Here is an 18,293-nt window from a genome sequence, read left to right on the forward strand (position 1 = left end):
CAGGTCACGATCTCGCGGTCCGTGGGATCGAGCCCCGCGTCAGGCTCTGGGCTGATGGCTCAGAGCCTGGAGCCTGTTTCCGATTCTGTGTCTCCCTCTCTCTCTGCCCCTCCCCCGTTCATGCTCTGTCTCTCTCTGTCCCAAAAATAAATAAAAGTTGAAAAAAAAAATTTAAAAAAAAAATAAAAAAAAAAAGAAAGTTTTTACTAAGAGAAACAAGTCAGACAAAGGAAGACAAATACCACAGGATCTAACTTATACATGGAAAAACAAAGAAACAAATCAACGAACGAACAAAACAAAACTCATGGATACAGAGAACAGAGTGGTTAGTGCCAGAGAGGAGGTTGGGAAGATGCGCAAAATGGGTGAAGGGGATGAGGGGGTACACATTTCCAGCTGTAAGATGAATAGGTCGTGGTGACAATGGGACTGTGGTGCATAGTTTAAGCTGCTGGGAGAGCAGATACTGAAAGCTCGCTCATTTGCTCATGTGCTCTCACAAACACAATATATATATACACACACACATATATATACGTATGTATATATTTTATAGCTTCATAGCTTTCAGCATACGAACATTATATAAGCTAATGTTCATATACTGAAAGCTATGAAGCTATAAAATATATATACACATATATATTTTGTAACTTTTATGCTGACGAATGGTGACTAGACTCATTATACTCATTTCCCAGTCATACAAATGTTGAATCATTACAATATACACCCAAAACTAAATATAATTTTGTATGTCAATTAAATCTCAATAAAAAAATAAACTAAAAAAATGGAGTGTCTGGGTGGCTCAGTCGGTTAAGCATCCAACTCTTGCTCTCAGCTCAGCTCTGAATCTCAGGGTTGTGAGTTCAAGCCCTGTGCTGGGCTCCATGCTGAGCATGGAACCTACTTTATAAAATTACTATACTATACTATAAATAAAGAGATATATGCAGTTATTTGCAAAACATGACAGCTAGCTTTTATAGTTCATGTTTCAAAAGCTAGACAGGTTCTATTTTAGCTTAACATTTTTATTTCATTAGCAGTAATAGCATGAAGATTTGAAAACAAAGACATGCTCACTTGGAGGACTTATTCCAAACTAAGGAACATTTCACCACAGATCTATCCAAAGCTTTGTACAAACAACCATCAGTTATCCACACTTAGGCTGAAATCGGGGAAAGTTAACCTGTAATTCAAATTAGAGACTAATCCAGAGTTAGTGTCTATTGGGTGGGGAAAATAGCTACACAAACTAATCTTAATGTCGTTATAAACCAATATATAAAAATATAAAAATATAAAGTAATCCCATGTAGCTATAAACTAGTAATTTCAACAAAGGAAGGAAGAAACTATGTTTGCTTACTCATATGCAAGGCAAAACCAAAAACTTATAAATTTCATTCAAATGGAATTTGGGTGGGTTTTCTTTGCACATCATTTAATTTTTAAATTAAAATAGATGCAAATTCTATCTTGTAACACCAACAGTCTTCTTTAAAAATATTTTTTAACATTTATTCATTTTTGAGAGACAGAGTGTTAGTGGGGGAGGGGCAGAGACAGAGGGAGACACAGAATCCAAAGCAGGCTCCAGGCTCTGAGCTGCCAGCAAAGAGCCTGATGCGGGGTCTAGAACTCACGAACTGTGAGATCATGACCTGAGCCGAAGTTGGATGCCCAACTGACTGAGCCACCCAGGTGCCCCAATACGACAGTGTTCTATACTAAAAAGAGTAAAAGTAAAATATCACTACTTGATATTTTAAATATCAATACTTAAATATCAATACTATTTAAAATATCAATATATTATAACAACAAAAGAGCAATCTCATACTAATTCAAGAATTTAACTCCACAAAATAAATCCAACCATAAACTATAAGCCATTCACAAAATAACCAAAATACCTTCCTCATGTAGGTTTTTGCGTTTTTAAAATTATAATTTTAAGATCTTTTCAAGAAAAAAAAGTCAACACCATTTTAAAAATAAATTTTAGGGAGTGCCTGGGTGGCTCATTCGGTTGGGCATCTGACTTCGGCTCAGGTCATGATCTCACGGTTCGTGGGTTCGAGCCCCACATCGGGCTCTGTGCTGACAGCTCAGAGCCTGGAGCCTGTTTCAAATTCTGTGTCTCCCTCTCTCCCTGCCCCTCCCCCACTTGCGCTCTGTCTTCCTCTGTCTCAAAAATAAGTAAACATTAAAAAAAATTTAAGGGGGCGCCTGGGTGGCGCAGTCGGTTGGGCGTCCGACTTCAGCCAGGTCACGATCTCGCGGTCCGTGAGTTCGAGCCCCGCGTCGGGCTCTGGGCTGATGGCTCAGAGCCTGGAGCCTGTTTCCAGATTCTGTGTCTCCCTCTCTCTCTGCCCCTCCCCCGTTCATGCTCTGTCTCTCTCTGTCCCAAAAAAAATAATAAAACGTTGGAAAAAAAAAAATTTAAAAAAAAAATAAAAAAAAAATAAAAAATAAAAAAATTTAAGAAAATTAAATAAATAAATAAATAAATGTTAGTAAAATGCCTTAAAAGATCTAAGCGCACCTATATAAAAGATACTAACAAATGCGTTTTATATTTTGATACTGTAAATATTCACATATATCTATTTAATCGAGGTAAACATTTCCACTAAGGTAAATAATTATTTCCCTTTAGCTTATTCTTTAAGTTGAAAGATTCCTCTTTTCTTATTTAAATCTCTAAGTGGTAAGGAGCCCTCAAGGTGGTAGAAAGATTTCCAGGAATTGAGGGGGAAGTGTGAGTTGGCCAAATTTCTAACAATGCCTGGTTCCCTCACTCCAGCTCACTTAACAAGACTTGCTCCATTTTTGTCAAACACACACACATAAAGGTTGGGGGAGGGTCTGAATACCAATTTGAATATCTTATCTATTTGAAGGCAAAGTCCTATACCTAAAATAGCTGCAAAATTACTGCTCCAAAGTAGATCCTACAAGGTGTCTCTGTGTGATAACCAAACAGTGATGGGGACATGTACCAGTTTCTCTTCCAAAAGACTTCTGTGTCTCAACTTCATCTCACAAAGTTGTCACACTCTGTCACAAAGATAGTACACACTCTGTTCATTCGCAACAGGGTGCACGTTGTATTGTGGGGCTATCCACACTTTAAAGTCTTCAACCACAATTAGCTCGAAATTAACCAAGTTCGATTATCTAGAATGATGAATATACATCATCCACCCAGCTGGCGTGGGGCTTGGTGACCTTTCAGCTCTAAAACATACATTCTTTCTTACAGCAAAGAAATCTACCAAAAACTACTTGGTTAGATCACAGCCTAGCCTGATATCTGGGAACCTAATTACAGAGACAATAGCTACCAAAGGTTATAGCCCGTGACCAGGTAAAATTTTAACCTCCCCCCCCCCACCCACATATCGTATATAGGATATAGATGACACCATATATACATTATATATATATAATATATATATATATATTTATCTCACTAAATGAGAATTGATTTGTATATGTTTGGTACAATTGAATTTGCTTTACATGGAAACCTTTGGATGTTTAAAGCAGTTTGAAAAAGATTCTCTAAAATATGTAAACCCTAAAACTTCAGTAGCTCATAAACATGGAAAAAAGTATCTGGGACATCTATTCCAAATGTCTACACCAAGAAAGATTTTCTTTGGCTGTTTTTATTCAATTGTCATGGCAACGATTGTTGTCACTGTAGATCAGGGCAAGCAGAGGAGTTTAGTGATTAGACAGATCTATTCTGTTTCAGAATTATAAGATCGATAATGTGACCTTGGGGAAATCATTCTCTTTATAAAACTGTCAATTTATAAGAATAAGGATTAAAATGATTCATCGGAAACACAAGAGAAAAGTAAAAAGCTGAAAATGCACCAGGTCCTAATAAAGTTATCTCTGTCATAAACAAAAGCAACAGAAACAAAGATAACTTTAAGATCTGGTTCTGGGGGCACCTACGTGGCTCGGTTAAGCTTCTGACTTTGGCTCAGGTCATGATCTCATGGTTTGTGAGTTCAAATCCCACATTAGGCTCTGCACTGACAGTGGAAAACCTGCCTCAAATTCTCTCTATCCCTGTCTCTCTGTCCCTTCCCCAGTTGTGTTTGCAAGCACTCTCCCTCTCTCTGAAAATAAATAAACTTAAAAAAAAAAAAAAAAGGAGGGGTGTCTGGGTGGCTCAGTTGGTTAAGCGCCTGACTTTGACTCAGGACATGATCTCACAGTTCATGGGTTCGAGCCCCGCATCAGGCTCTGTGCTGGCAACTCAGAGGCTGCAACCTGCTTCAGATTCTGTGCCTCCCTTGTTCTGCCCCTCCCCCACTCCTGCTCTGTCTCCCCCTCTCTCATTATTAAAATAAACATTTAAAAAAAATTTTTTTTAAAAAAGGATCTGGTTCTGATTATCACTGACTAACCATGACAACTATACTAGTCACTTAACCATCTTGCCTTCAGCCTTTTTCCATTTATTATTAATATTGATACGCACAGTACATACATAGAAGCATTAAGGACATAATGTGTAAAAATATTTCAGAAAAATAAAGAATACATATTTGGATTGTTACAAATTATAGCTATAAGTATAAATAATAAGATTGGAAAAATGTACTTTTAATACTTTACTAAAATGACTTATCAGTGTAAAAATGGTATTTTGTTCATTGCCAGATTTCTTTTACTATAATAATAAAATGTCAAACCTCAATGTTTCTCTAAATTTGATGTATTTTTCTTTGTTTTGTAGTTCAATCATTAACTCCCTTATCCAACATTTTCAAATAATTTAAAATCAATACAATTCTGAGTATGTACAAGGCACTATGCCATCCATGTGCCTTTATTAAGACGTTCATCAAACTGTGGACTGCCAAGGCCCTTTGCTTCCTTCATTTTTTTTCCTCTTGGGTTTACATTCCATTTGGATGGTAACTTTACCTGAATTCCCTCCACCCCCAGCTACTGCTAAGAAGAAAGAAGAGAACAAACTAAAATTATTCCGCACCCCTCATGCACTTGGCACTGTGCCATCATACCTACATTATCTCGGTCAATCCTCACAACAACCCCAGGAGACAAGTATTCACATACATTTTAGAGATGAGAAAGATGAGCATCACATCAGAAAAAGCATTTAAACTACATATATGCTGAATCCAAAGCCTAGGATCTTTCCATTATGTCAGCAGTTTCCATTCCATTCCATTCCGTGTTACTTTATTTGAACGTAGGTAACACAGGATGTTACATTTGTTCCCATAATTGTATCTCACAGGCCAGTACAATACACACACACACACACACACACACACACACACACACACACAATACTGGTGGACCTCACAACGCTGGCAACATTTTATTTTCTAAGAAATAACATATATTTTTATAAGTCCTCCTATCTATTATCACCATTACTTCCTAAAACAAAAGGATAATGTAATGAAACAGAACAGAAAGACGATCTCAAAATAAGAAACAAGTTTGACAGCCTTATAAAACAACCATATAAAAAGGTTGTCAACTGTTCGTTCTTTGGAAGGCTTGTTTTTATTTGTGTTTTGTTTTTGTTTTTGATTTTTTGTTTTGCAATTTTCACCACAGGGCCTCCAACTGCTGGATGAGAACAAGTACAAGAGGAGTAAAACACAGAAGCTAAAACATTGTCCTACAGACTCTTCCTATTTTCAGTATAGTGGTGGTAAGAACGCGTGTTGCGTTGGGGTGCCCGGGAGGCTCAGTTGGTTAAGCATCCAACTTCGGCTCAGGTCACGATCTCGTGGTTTGTGGGTTCAAGCCCTGCGTCGGGCTCTGTGCTGATGGCTCAGAGCCTGGAAGCTGCTTCGGATTCCGGGTCTCCCTCTCTCTGCCCCTCCCCCCTTGCACTCTGTCTCTGTGTCTCTCAAAAATAAATAAACATTAAGAATGCATGTTGCATTGACTAAAGCCACAGGCTCTTTCAAAGTTAGATGTGCCAAGGTTCTGTGGACAAAGAAAATTACCAGAGGCTTAAAAAGAAGGTAAAGAAGCTCCTGGTACCAGTAAGTGAACATTTTCAGTACTGTTACAGAGAGCGGGGCTTCCTGGGGTTTTTCCTTCAAATCAAATCTCTGCACCTGATGCAATAAAAAGAGCAGTTAAAAAGACTAAATCTATTACCTTGTACCTGAGAGACCCATCCATCTGCAGCTGCTCTCCTGTCTTCTCAGCCTTACCTATCACATTTAATTAAAAAGAGCCAGGGCTGTGTCTTTCTCATGTTTTGATGGCAGCATCTGACATTAGAATGCTGTTATTCTTTGAGGATGGGTATACGATGAATTTATTATCTCACTGCCAAGCCAGAAAAAGATGCAAATAATAAGTGAATTTGAGCTAAATTTTCAGAACAAATTTATATTTAAAAAAATTCATAGTCTGGGGCACCTGGGTGGCTCAGTTGGTTAAGCGTCCGACTTCGGCCCAGCTCACGATCTCAGGTTTGTGAGTTCAAGCCCCGCGTCCGGCTCTGTGCTGACTGCTCAGAGCCTGGAGCCTGCTTCCCATTCTGTATCTCCCTCTCCCTCCGCCCCTCCCCCACTCACGCTCTGCCTCTCTCTCTCAAAAATGAATAAACTTAAAAAAAATTAAAAAAAAAAAAAATAACAGTCTGTCCTCAAGACAGTGACCACTAGCAAAAGACAACAATTCTGAGTGCATGCATCAAATAAATAGTCACTACAGTCTCTTCCATATTTAAACTATAAACACAGGGAATTTCAGATTGTATTCCAATGCTTCTCCGCTGCCATGAGAACTCTGGACGTTTCTGGATATTTCAGCAGTCTGAACAACTCACTCTTAATAATTATTCCCTTAAAGTTCCACATGTCATGGAATGGCTGACACTGTATTCTGATAGGAATACTACCAACCTTAAGAGTGTTTACGAAGGTAGAAGGAAAATCACTATATATGTGTGATATTATTCAAGAAGCAGATAAATGTGTTCCTATAATATTTCTCACTTAACGCTTAACCAATGAAAAAAATAATTTGCCTAATTATTTGATTAAGCCCCTTAATGTATATCTTTGTCACTAATACAAGCATCTCACAACAAATTATAAATACTCATGTTTTGATAGCATTTTCTAAAAGGAAACCTAAATATTTACCTTTTTTCAAGCACTATATTTATTTGTAATTTCACTGACTTGCCAGGCAAAGGATGGGATCAAGGGTCTAGGAAGGGAGGCACACAGACAGAAAATCACCTGCTGTTTGTCGCAACTGAACTTGGAACTGACCTCTCCAATTCATGACTATTTATAAACACCTAGTGTATCGGGCACCACACGAGGTACCTCACAGCCGCCTGCCGCTCTACTATTCCATCCCGATTGATTTTCAAAAGTCTTCAGAATGGAGACTGGATGCCTAAAGCTTCTAAATGGTCACTTTGAAATAAAGTTCCTGCTTTTATGAAATACTTCTTATAAGGCCAACGTAATTGGCAAATTCTCTCTTTTAGGGATGAAACAGTATCCTGATGCCCTACGTTTCACATGGTACAGTTAGGTTATGTACTGACACTGCCCAAAGATTAAATAATAAAATGAATATTGTTGACTTTGTCACTGACACCCTTAAAGTCATAATATGATGTTATCAGGACAATCTACTCAATATTGAAAATAAAATGCTTTCTGTTTAATTAAAAAAAACTACAAGGAGGGTGAATTAAGCATTTTTCTGGGCTACATATTTAGGATTCAATCTTACTGAATTTCATTATTCATTCTATATGCTCTTCCCTTTACTCAGACTGTCCATTCCTTTTATCACTCACTTTTGAAGGCCTAATTCAAATGTGCGCTCCTCTGTGGAGCCTTCCCTATGGATCTAGAAAAGATCAAGCCCGCACATATATGTGCTCACACTGCACTTTGAATAAACCTCCATAATTCATTACCATTTATAAGCATCTCGTATGTCAGGCACTATTTTAGGTGCTTAACATATTTCCCACTTAACTGCACTGTTTCTGAGCCTTTCTCACATCAATGAGAGTCTGTCTAGAGGAAAAAACTTCACACCCATTTTTAGCCATGCAGTACCTATCACAGAGCATGGCACCAAAGAGGTTTTTGAATGAATTTCGATACTTTATTAACACTATGCATTTTATTAAGAGAAATATACACTTGTGTATTCACCTAAAATATAAGCTAGAATTTTATCACTGTCTTCAAGTTTTTTTATTCTAAAGCAAAATTTGATTCTTGATTTTCTTCTCTAGTTCAAATTGACATAAATAATTGCTTAACATCATCAGTATGTTTTCCACACGTCACATCCTCACTCCCAACGTTTTTTCCCCTTTTTCCACACAAAATCAACTGTTGAAATAACTTGGTCTCTAAATCAGGAGACTTACTCACCGCATGCTTTATTACATCAGAGTGAGGCAGACCTGTATTCAGATCTCAACTTATTTACTAGCTGTATGATTTTGCTTTGTTTCTTCATTTCTAGAATAGAGATAATAGTCTATGTTTGACAGAACTATTGAGAAGAGTAAATTAAATAATAAATTTGAAGCACTGGCACATACTAAACACCCAGTACGTGGGCACTGTTGTCCATGTGACGCAGACTTAGCCTTATTCCAGCAATGATTATCACAGTCTTAGCTTAGACCAGTGGTACTCAAACAAGTGTACCTAACAAAGAACACAACAAATACTTGTGTGACTCTCCTGAAATATTTTTCATTGGTGGAAGGACAAGAGAAGGTAGGTATAGGCACAAAGCTAGAAAACTATCCCCTGAGGACTTTGAAATCACAGTTGAAATCACTATTTTAAAATTTTAAATTTATTAAACTTTTTAAGTCCAAACCAAATCCATCTATTAACAAAATGTTAAAAGGCCAAATCTGAGTTCCCTATTTGCCATTAAAATAGACATATTTTAAGGGCTCCTGGGTGGCTCAGTCGGTTAAGCGTCGGACTCTTGATTTCGGCTCAGGTCATGATCTCACAGTTCGTGAGTTCGAGCCTGGGTCGGGTTCTGCACTGCCATTGCTGAGTCTGCTCGGGATTCTTTCTCTCTCCCTCTCTCCGCCCCTCCTGCTCTCTCTTTCTATCTCTAGGTAAATAAACAAACTTAAATAGAATAAAATAGATATATTTTATTCAACAAAATATTTGTCAACATAGCCAGCTTCCTTAGTAATACATGCTTAATTAAAATAATTATATTGATTTTAAATTCTCCTACAGATTAAGATGTAGAAAAAGTATTTCACTTTATAACCAATTCCTAACTCGGGGTTTATTAATTTTTTTAATATTTTAATGCTTATTTTTGAGACAGACACAGAGAGAAAGAGAGAGACAGAGCACAAGTTGGGGAGGAGCAGAGAGAGAGGGAGACACAGAATCTGAAGCAGGATCCAGGCTTTGAGCTGTCAGCACAGAGGCCAACGCAGGGCTCAAATACACGGACCGTGAGATTATGACCTGAGTCGAAGTCAGACGCTCAACCAACTGAGCCATCCAGGCGCCCCTAGGGCTTATTAGTTTATAAAATCAGAAAGGCAATGAATGCCCTTGTCATCCCTGTCACTGCATGAAGAGACAGCTAACATTATCACCATGGCCAGATGTGCTCAGGGCTCAAAGCTGCTCTTCTACTAGGTCAGAAAGGTCTCTATTGGTTTTACTGTTGTTCAACTTAACTATCGAGCTCAGCCTTTTAGAACAGTCTGTAAGTGTGAAATAAAAATACTGCAATAGCCACACATTCATTCTTTAAAAATGCAGTAATAACTGAAGAGCTCACGTGCCAGGCACTGTTTTAGGCATGTTCCTGCTCTCAGGAAGTTTACTTTCTAGGATAGGGGAACAGCAAATACACAAATAAACATACTAAGTAATAGTATGTCAGGGGATGACAGTTCCATGAAGAAAAGTAGAGTAAGAGGAACAGAGAGTAACTATATATAAAGTGTTCAAGGAAGGCTTCTCTCTGGAAGATATTTCAGCAGAGACCTAACAGAAGGGAAACAGCAATCCATGTGGCTGTCAAGGGAAGAAGCATTCTAGAAGAGGATACAGAGAGTGCAAAGGCCCTGAGGCAGACGCATGTTTGAAGTGCTCTGGGAAAAACAGGTTAGAAGACAGGGAGGGAAAAAGGTAAGAGATGAAGTTAAACAGACAGCATGAAATTATCTCATGGAGGACCTTACAGGCAATGCTAAGGCCTTTGGGTTTTAATCTCAGTTATAAGGGGAAGGACAAAGCGTACAGTGAGCAGAGAAATGACATAATCTGAACTATGTTTGAAAATTACGACTGCTGTGTGAAAAATAAGCTACAGAGAACAAAGGTAGAAGCAGGGAGACTAGAAGCACAGATGACAGATTCCTGTCAAATATAAATGATTAGCCACAGGAGAAAATAAAATTTCCTGGACTTAATTAATGAACATGGTGACCTCTATTCCCGGCGACAAGACTGCAAAAGATGTTAGCACCTGTTCCATGTCAAAGCACGACAAAACTGTTTGCCAACAAATTAGTCAGACCTGGGGGGGGGGGGAATAATAATTGTTTGCAAGGCAAATGACACTTCATTTACAAAGGTTTTTCCATGATGTAGATTAATCCTTAAAGCTTTAGACGCACATGCCCAAATCTGCCAGATTCATGAAAGCCAAACTACAAAGACAGGAATGAATTATCTACTTCCAGGAATGGGAGACCAAGCCCAGCTCTCCCCCTAAGGATTCAGTAGAAAAACTTGACAAAAAAGAATTGAAAGCAAAAATTAAAAAAACATTTCCTTGAAGGCACTAGAGAGCCAACAACCAAGGGACGATTTACAGTTCAGGATCCTGGGGCGGCCCAGGGATGTAAACTCATTCTTTGGGGGCACTCCTCCCTTCCTCCTTAAGAGAAGCAGACATTCAAATGACCAATTAAAAAAAGCAGGGAGGGTGGTAAAGGCAATCCATCTTATCAGCAATTTACAAAATAAATATTAAAACCATGATAGTAAAAACCACATTCACCAAAAAGGCTACAAACTAAAAAGACTTACTACCAAGTTCTGGGAACAATGTCAAACAATCACACGTTCTTACACACTGCCCGTGTGAGTGTATTCCGTGCAACTACTTCCAAATTAAACACACACATCCTCGAGCAGATTGTAAGAACGACCCCAATTCTTCACCCTTTGCTACAAGACATTACCTCTGAAATGTGATTCTGTAGCACCTCCGAGAACTAATTAGAATCGATTTCCCTACTTTGTGACTTACTCTGGCCTACAGAATGTGACGAAAACAACAGTGTGCGCGTTCCGCACTGAGGCCTCAGGAAGCCTGGTGTTGTTTCGTGTTTCCCTCTGAACCTGGTGAACAAGCCCGGGCTAAGCTGCTCAGTGATGAAAGACCTGAAGCCCGAGGACCCCAGTCACCACGGCAAGTAAAGCCATCCGAAACTCGCCCGCCCCCAGCCAACTGCCGGCACATCAGCGATACCAACTGGGCTCAGGCAAGCCCAGAGAGCAAACTACCCCGCCCACTCGCACATTCGTGACCAATAATAAACGGTGAGTGTTTTCAACCACTGAATCTTGAAGTGGTTTGTGATACAGCAAGAGCTAACGGTACCCAAAATGAACTACAGTCATGATGATATATATGATTATATATGTGTATTATGTATGTAATACTGGCTTTGGAACCGAACAGTGGCCTAATAAGCCTTGAAAAATGGAGAGCAAACTGTTAGCAAAAGCTGGAAAAGGGGAACACAGCTTGCACTGGAGGCTGTAAATTTTAGGAGCCTGTGCCTGTAGTAACAGAACAAGTGGCAAAATCGTGTCACTGAGAATACCCAGAAGATGAAAAAGTTACTCGATGGACATCTGGATTTGCCGGAGATCTCTAGGCAAATGTTCACGGTCGGCTCATTGTCCCTGGCTGTGCAAGATAAGCTAATGATGGCAAGAAAGACACAACCTAAAGAAAAAAGTGATCGCTTTATAAGGAAAATTTAGGAGGCGTAAAGAGGGGCCAAGCCTTGCTGGGCTGGAAAATAAGACGGCTTCTCATCTCCAGTCTCTCAGCTGGCTAACATTCACCAAATACAATACCATCAAGGGCTGTAGATCCAAATCAAGGGACCAGACATAAAACCCTTTGTTAACCTAAAAGAATTATGGAGGGGTCTACCAGACCCTCTCAGCTAAGCTTTCTAGGCTTAAAGGAGTTGCCTCACAGCAGGCAAATGCCCCCAAAGTAAGTCTACTGCAAGAGGCATGTCTCCGAAAGAACTTAAAGTATGGCTTTAGGCTTATCATAAAACCCAGCAATTCCACTCACAGGCATCTACCCAAACAGAAATGGGTGATCACATGTAACAGGAGGCACACATACAAGAATGCCGACAGCAGCAGTATATATATTAGTGAAAAACTGGAAACAACCAGGGGCACCTGGGTGGCTCAGTCAGTTAAGCCTCCGACCCTTGATTTCCGCTCAGGTCATGATGTCACAGTTCATGTGTCCAAACCCCGCGTTAGGCTCTGCGCTGACAGTGTGGAGCCTGCTTGGGATTCTCTCTCACGTTCTCTCTCTGCCCCTCCCCTACTTGTGCTCACTGTCTCCCTCAAAATAAATAAACTTATTTTTTTTAAGTTTAAATTAAAAAAAAAAAAACAAACACAGAAACAACCCAAATGCCTAAGTAAAACATGGTTGACTCATATCATAAAACACCATACAACACAGCAAATGAACAAACTACAGCTGTATATTACATGGATGAATACCACAAACATAACACTGAAGAATCCAGGAACAAAAGAGCATAGTCAATATAATTTGCGTTAGATAAGGTCAAAAATGAAGCCATCAAAGCTAAACTGCAGGGTTTAGAGATACATGATTAGGGGATAAAAGCATAAAGAAAAACAAGAAATAGTATCATAGAAGGTAGATTTGCATGGGGGGAATTTATTTGGAAGAAGCCAAGACTTCTGGCATGCTGGCACTATTTTAGACCTTGATCTGGCTGGTAGTTACACAGATGTGACCCTAGTGAATAACTGGACATCTATGTTTTATGCATTTTTCTGTATACATATAATTTGGCATGTGTAAGAGATGTGAATAAGCGATGCTACAGGTCAGACTCAGGTAGTAAGAGAACTAAGAACATGTCTAGGTTGGCGAGCACCACAGAACAGAGCCATTTCCTAAAATGAGATGCTTTGCTGAGATTTTATTTGATACATGTAATCAAAGCAACAGTGATATATTCTGTCAGCCTGCTTAAGAATAAAGGGGTAGAAAGGATTCCCGGTGTTTGCTCCATCATGATAAAATCTAGCAGGTACCGTATTACGAGGGGAACCATCACTGTGTCTCATCAGAAGCACCATTTGCTTTCAATAATACTTTATTGAGATCTCTGTTCCATAGCAATTCAGAAAGTCCTGATAGATATAAAATGGCTTCTTCCGTCATTTATCTAAGTTGCTCTACAGAAGTTCTGTGTGAAATTTTACTTGAGGAGAAGCACTTGAGTAGAATTCCCTCCTTGTGCCCTGACAGCTGAAAACACAAGACCTTTGTGCCAGGCAAAGACCACAGATGGCAGACGCCACAAGGTAAGACCCCACTCAAGGCTTCAAAACCGTATCCCAGTTGTGTATCAACTTGACCTGTGTGATAAGAGACATGTATGGTACAAAACAATATACTAAACTACCTACCTTCAATTAGAACTTTCTCTTAACCACTATAAAACAAATATACACAAAAACAGACTGAAAAAAACACACATTCATATCTGCCCAATTCATATTCTACTGCTGAATAATTTTTGAAATCTGTAACCCAAGTATAAAAGAGTTACAGACGGATTGACTTCAGAGAATACTTTTCTTTAAAAAACAAACAAACAAAAAAAGACTGGGGCACCTCGGTGGCTCAGGCGGTTGAGCATCTGATTCTTGATTACTGACTCAGGTCATGGTCTCTCGGTGGTGAGATCAAGCTCCACTATCTCTCTCTCTATCCCTCCTACCCCCCCACCCCTGCCCCCAGTCATTCTCCCTCTCTCTCTCTCAAATAAAAAATATAAACTCATTAAACAAGAAAAAAGAAAAAAAAATCTGCTTGCACTGGCACCTAATACCTTTAATTAAATTTTCAGAATGTACCAGTTGGCTGATGTCAGTACGGGATATGCTGTAACACTATTATAAATAAAACTCATTTTCCGATGAATCTGTAATTGTGAAATGGGCTAGAAGATTAGTACCGTTTTATTTTTAAAGAGCATCACAAAGCAGACAATATGCAATTTTAAAATACAAGCTAACATTTTGAGATCTGTGGTCAATTTAATTCTCCAAATATAGACACAATATCTCTTATCCTTCTCTTACAATATGACTTTAAGACTTGTCCCATAGATAGGTGGGGTCAAAATCCCTCCTCCTTGAACTTGGCAGACCTTTGTGATTGCTTCAATCAACAGTCACATAGAAATTATCCTATGTGGGGAGGGAGAGCCTGGGTGCCTCAGTCAGTTAAGCGTCTGACTTAGGCTCAGGTCATGATGTCACGGTTGGTGGGTTCCAGCCCTGCGTCAGGATCTGTGCTGACAGCTCCAAGCCTGGAGCCTGCTTCAGATTCTGTGTCTCCCTCTCTGCCCCTCCCCTGCTTATGCTGTCTCTCAAAAATGAATAAATGTTAAAAAAATAAAATAAAATAAAAAGAAATTATGCTATGGGACTTCTGGGGCTGGGTCATAAAAAGGCCATGCACTTCTGCCTTAGGCCACTAGCGTGTGGAATTTAGCTGCTACTGGCATTGAAACCAGGTGGAGAATATTAAAGCCTAAAAGGGAGTGAAGAGAGTGTTAGCGGAAGCCTAAAAGACCTGGCAAAGGTCGCGGGATGCTGGTTTTATTTTGGAAGGAAGTTTAGAAATACTGTTGTTGGCAGAACACTTGAAAATAGGACATGTTCCTAATGAAGTCAATGACTGAATGTGCCCACTGGGCTTCTTCTCACTGTCTATGATGATGACATATGAAAAGAAAAAGAGATGAGCTAAAGAATACACCGTTAACTCTGGAGGGGCAGGGACATGCGGGATTTAACAATACAACCCTGAGGTAACAAGCACCTCCAGCTGGTAAGATGATTCTCAAAGAAGGAAACAGCTTCCAGGCAAAGATCAAATCTAGAGTGGGACTGGAAGGTCCTATGTGAAGACTTCAGAAAGATCTAACAGAGCCTCCTAGAAACGTTCAGACTGCTAAAAGGTCTTACAAAGGTATATTGGTTTTTTACTGTTATCTACCAGAAACTTAGTGGTTTAAAGCAACGTCCAGTGAGTAGCTCACATTTCCGTAGGTAAGAATTTCAGTCAGGCTTGGCCGGCATCTCCTCGGTGCTTCTCACGAGGGTATGTAATCAGGTGTCACTCACACTGGGCTCCTATCTGGTGGTTCTGGAGAAGCACCTGCTTCCAAGCTTACTCAGATTGATGCAGCTAGAATCAGAATCTAGTTCCTGCAGCTAATGGTCTGTGTTCTCCACTTCCTTGCCATCAGCCAGAGAACACTCTCTTCTCCTAGGGGCTGCCCTCATTCTGTCTCACTAATTTCTCCATCTTCAAACTGGCAACACGTGGAGTCTCTTGCTGTGAAGCTTCCTGACTTCCTCTTCTGCTACTAGCCAGTGAAAACTTTGCAGTTTTTTTTAATGTTTTAAATGTTTATTTATTTTTGACAGAGAGAGAGAGAGAGAGAGAGAGAGAGAGAGAGAGAATGAGCAGGGGAGGGGCAGAGAGAGAGGAAGACACAGAAATCGAAGCAGGCTCCCGGCTCCAAGCTGTCAGCACAGAGCCCAATGTGGGGCTCAAACTCACGAACCGTGAGATCATGACCTGAGCCAAAGTCGGACGCTCAACCAACTGAGCCACCCAGGCACCCCAAAACTTTGTGCTTTTAAACAGTATACCTGGGGGCACCTGGGTGGCTCAGTCGGCTGAACGTCCGACTTTAGCTCAGGTCATGACCTCACGGTTCCTGAGTTCGAGCCCTGCATCAGGCTCTGTGCTGGCAGTACTGAGTCCTTTTCTGGGGATCCTCTTTCCCCCTCTCTGTCCCTCCCCTGCTCACACATGCTGAGAGAGAGACAGAGAGAGAGAGAGAGAGAGAGAGAGAGAGAGAGGGAGAGAAAGAGTGAGAGACAGAGCACGAGTGGGGGAGGGGCAGAGAGAGAGGGAGACACAGAATCCAAAGCATGCTCCAGGCTCTGAGCTGTCAGCACAGAGACTGATGCAGGGCTCGAGCCCACCAACAGTGAGATCATGACCTGAGCCGAAGTCAGATGCTTAACCGAATGAGCCACCCAGGCGTCCCTAAAACGTACTTTTAAAAAATAAATAAAAATAATGAGTCAGACGGGTCAGGCCCATCCTGATAATCTCCCTTAGGGCAACTGACTTGGATCTTTAATTAAATTTATTTAAAAGATAATTGATCTGTTTAAACAAATACCGTCATATAGTGTGAGGTTTAAAACATATGTAAGAAAAATGCATGGCAGCAGCAGCAAAAGGCTAGGAGAGGAGAAACAGTAGTAATACTACTGTAAAGTTCTATTCGTTATTTGATAAAGTGCTTGGAACCTCAGGCAAAAAATTGTGTGTTCCATTCACATTATTTGAATGTATATTTTAATGGTTAATATTTTTCCAGAACATTAACTGAGAAGCTGAGACTCCTAACATTTTAGATGTAAATATTTTGTTTATATCAACAATGGAATTTGTTATAAGTTTACTTTCCTGGCTTTAATGAAAACAAACTCACCCATAATATTTTTTTTTAAATCTACTTCTCTGCTTATGTTATTTTCAATTGAGGGAAATGGTAGGTGAAACAGTTTCTCTTGACCAAGCGCCAATCTTAAGTAATTTTAAATTAGCTTCAGGGGTGCCTGAATGGTTCGGTTGGTTAAGTGCCATCTTCAGCTCAGGTCATGATCTCGCGGTTCATGAGTTCGAGCCCCACGTCAGGCTCTGTGCTGACAGCTCAAGGCTGTGGCCTGTTTCAGATTCTGTGTCTCCCTCTCTGCCTCTCCCCCACTCATGCTGTCTTTCTCTCTCTCTCAAAAACTAACAAACATTAAAAAAATTTTTTTGCTTCAGTTTCACTGAAGCTTCCTTGACAGGACACCACTGTGAATGGTATTGTTAAAAAAAAAAAAAAAGAAAGAAAGAAAGAAAAGAAAAAGCTCCAGAGGCAGCTGGGTGGCTCGGTTAAGCGTCTGACTTTGGCTCAGGTCATGATCTCACAGTTAGTGAGTTGGAGCCCCACACTGGGCTCTGTGCTGCCAGCTGGGTGCCTGGAGCCTGCTTCGGATTCTGTGTCTCCCTCTCTGTCCCTCCCCCACTTACAATCTGTCTCTCTCACTCTCTCTCTCTCTCAAAATAAATAAACATTAAAAAAAAATTATAAAAAAACGAAACATAAAAAAAATTCCTGGGGATTAAGGAGCGCACTAGTCACGATGAGCACAGGGTGATGTATGTGGCATCACTATACTGTACATCTGAAACCAATGTAACAATGTATGTTAACTAATTAGAATTAAAATAAAAATTTAAAAGAAAAAAAAATCTCAAGGTTGCTTACACATTTCCTGAACCAGTAAGTACTAAGTAAATTTCCTGAACCAGTTTTAGAAGATCCAAACAGCATGCTGATTTTATAATTATGAATACTGCATGCTGCTAAAACCATTTCAGATGAAATTTCTACAGGACTTAGTCTGAATATTTAAGAACCAAGTCAGTGGCTATTTTTTTGTAAAGAAGTATTCATGGGGCGCCTGGGTGGCTCAGTCGGTTAAGCAACCGACTTCGGCTCGGGTCATGATCTCACAGTCTGGGAGTTCGAGCCCCGATTCAGGCTCTGTGCTAACAGCTTAGAGCCTGGAGCCTGCTTCAAATTCTGTGTCTCCCTCTCTCTCTGCTCCTCCCCCACTCATGCTCTGTCTTTCTCCCTTTCAATAATAAATAAAAACATTTAAAAAAAAATTTTTTTAAAAAGAAGTATTCATAAAAAATGATTTTTCTCTGGCTAGAAATTCAAAATTTAAAGACACTCCATGTAACTTCTGAGATCTTCATCACAAATGTGAACCTGGAATGCTGATAATTTCCCTAATTTTTATCTTCTA

The 18,293-nt window shown here is 39.8% G+C and overlaps 1 protein-coding gene across 4 annotated transcripts in view; it reads right to left on the bottom strand.

Moving 5' to 3' along the window:
* Window positions 1–18,293, bottom strand: part of COMMD10 (COMM domain containing 10) — a 219,471-nt gene that overhangs the window by 128,750 nt on the left and 72,428 nt on the right. The window lies entirely within an intron of this gene.

This window comes from Puma concolor, chromosome A1, assembly GCF_028749965.1.
Source record: "Puma concolor isolate L17-30 chromosome A1, mPumCon1.1.hap2, whole genome shotgun sequence".
In the NCBI taxonomy this organism is placed as follows: Eukaryota; Metazoa; Chordata; class Mammalia; order Carnivora; family Felidae; genus Puma; species Puma concolor.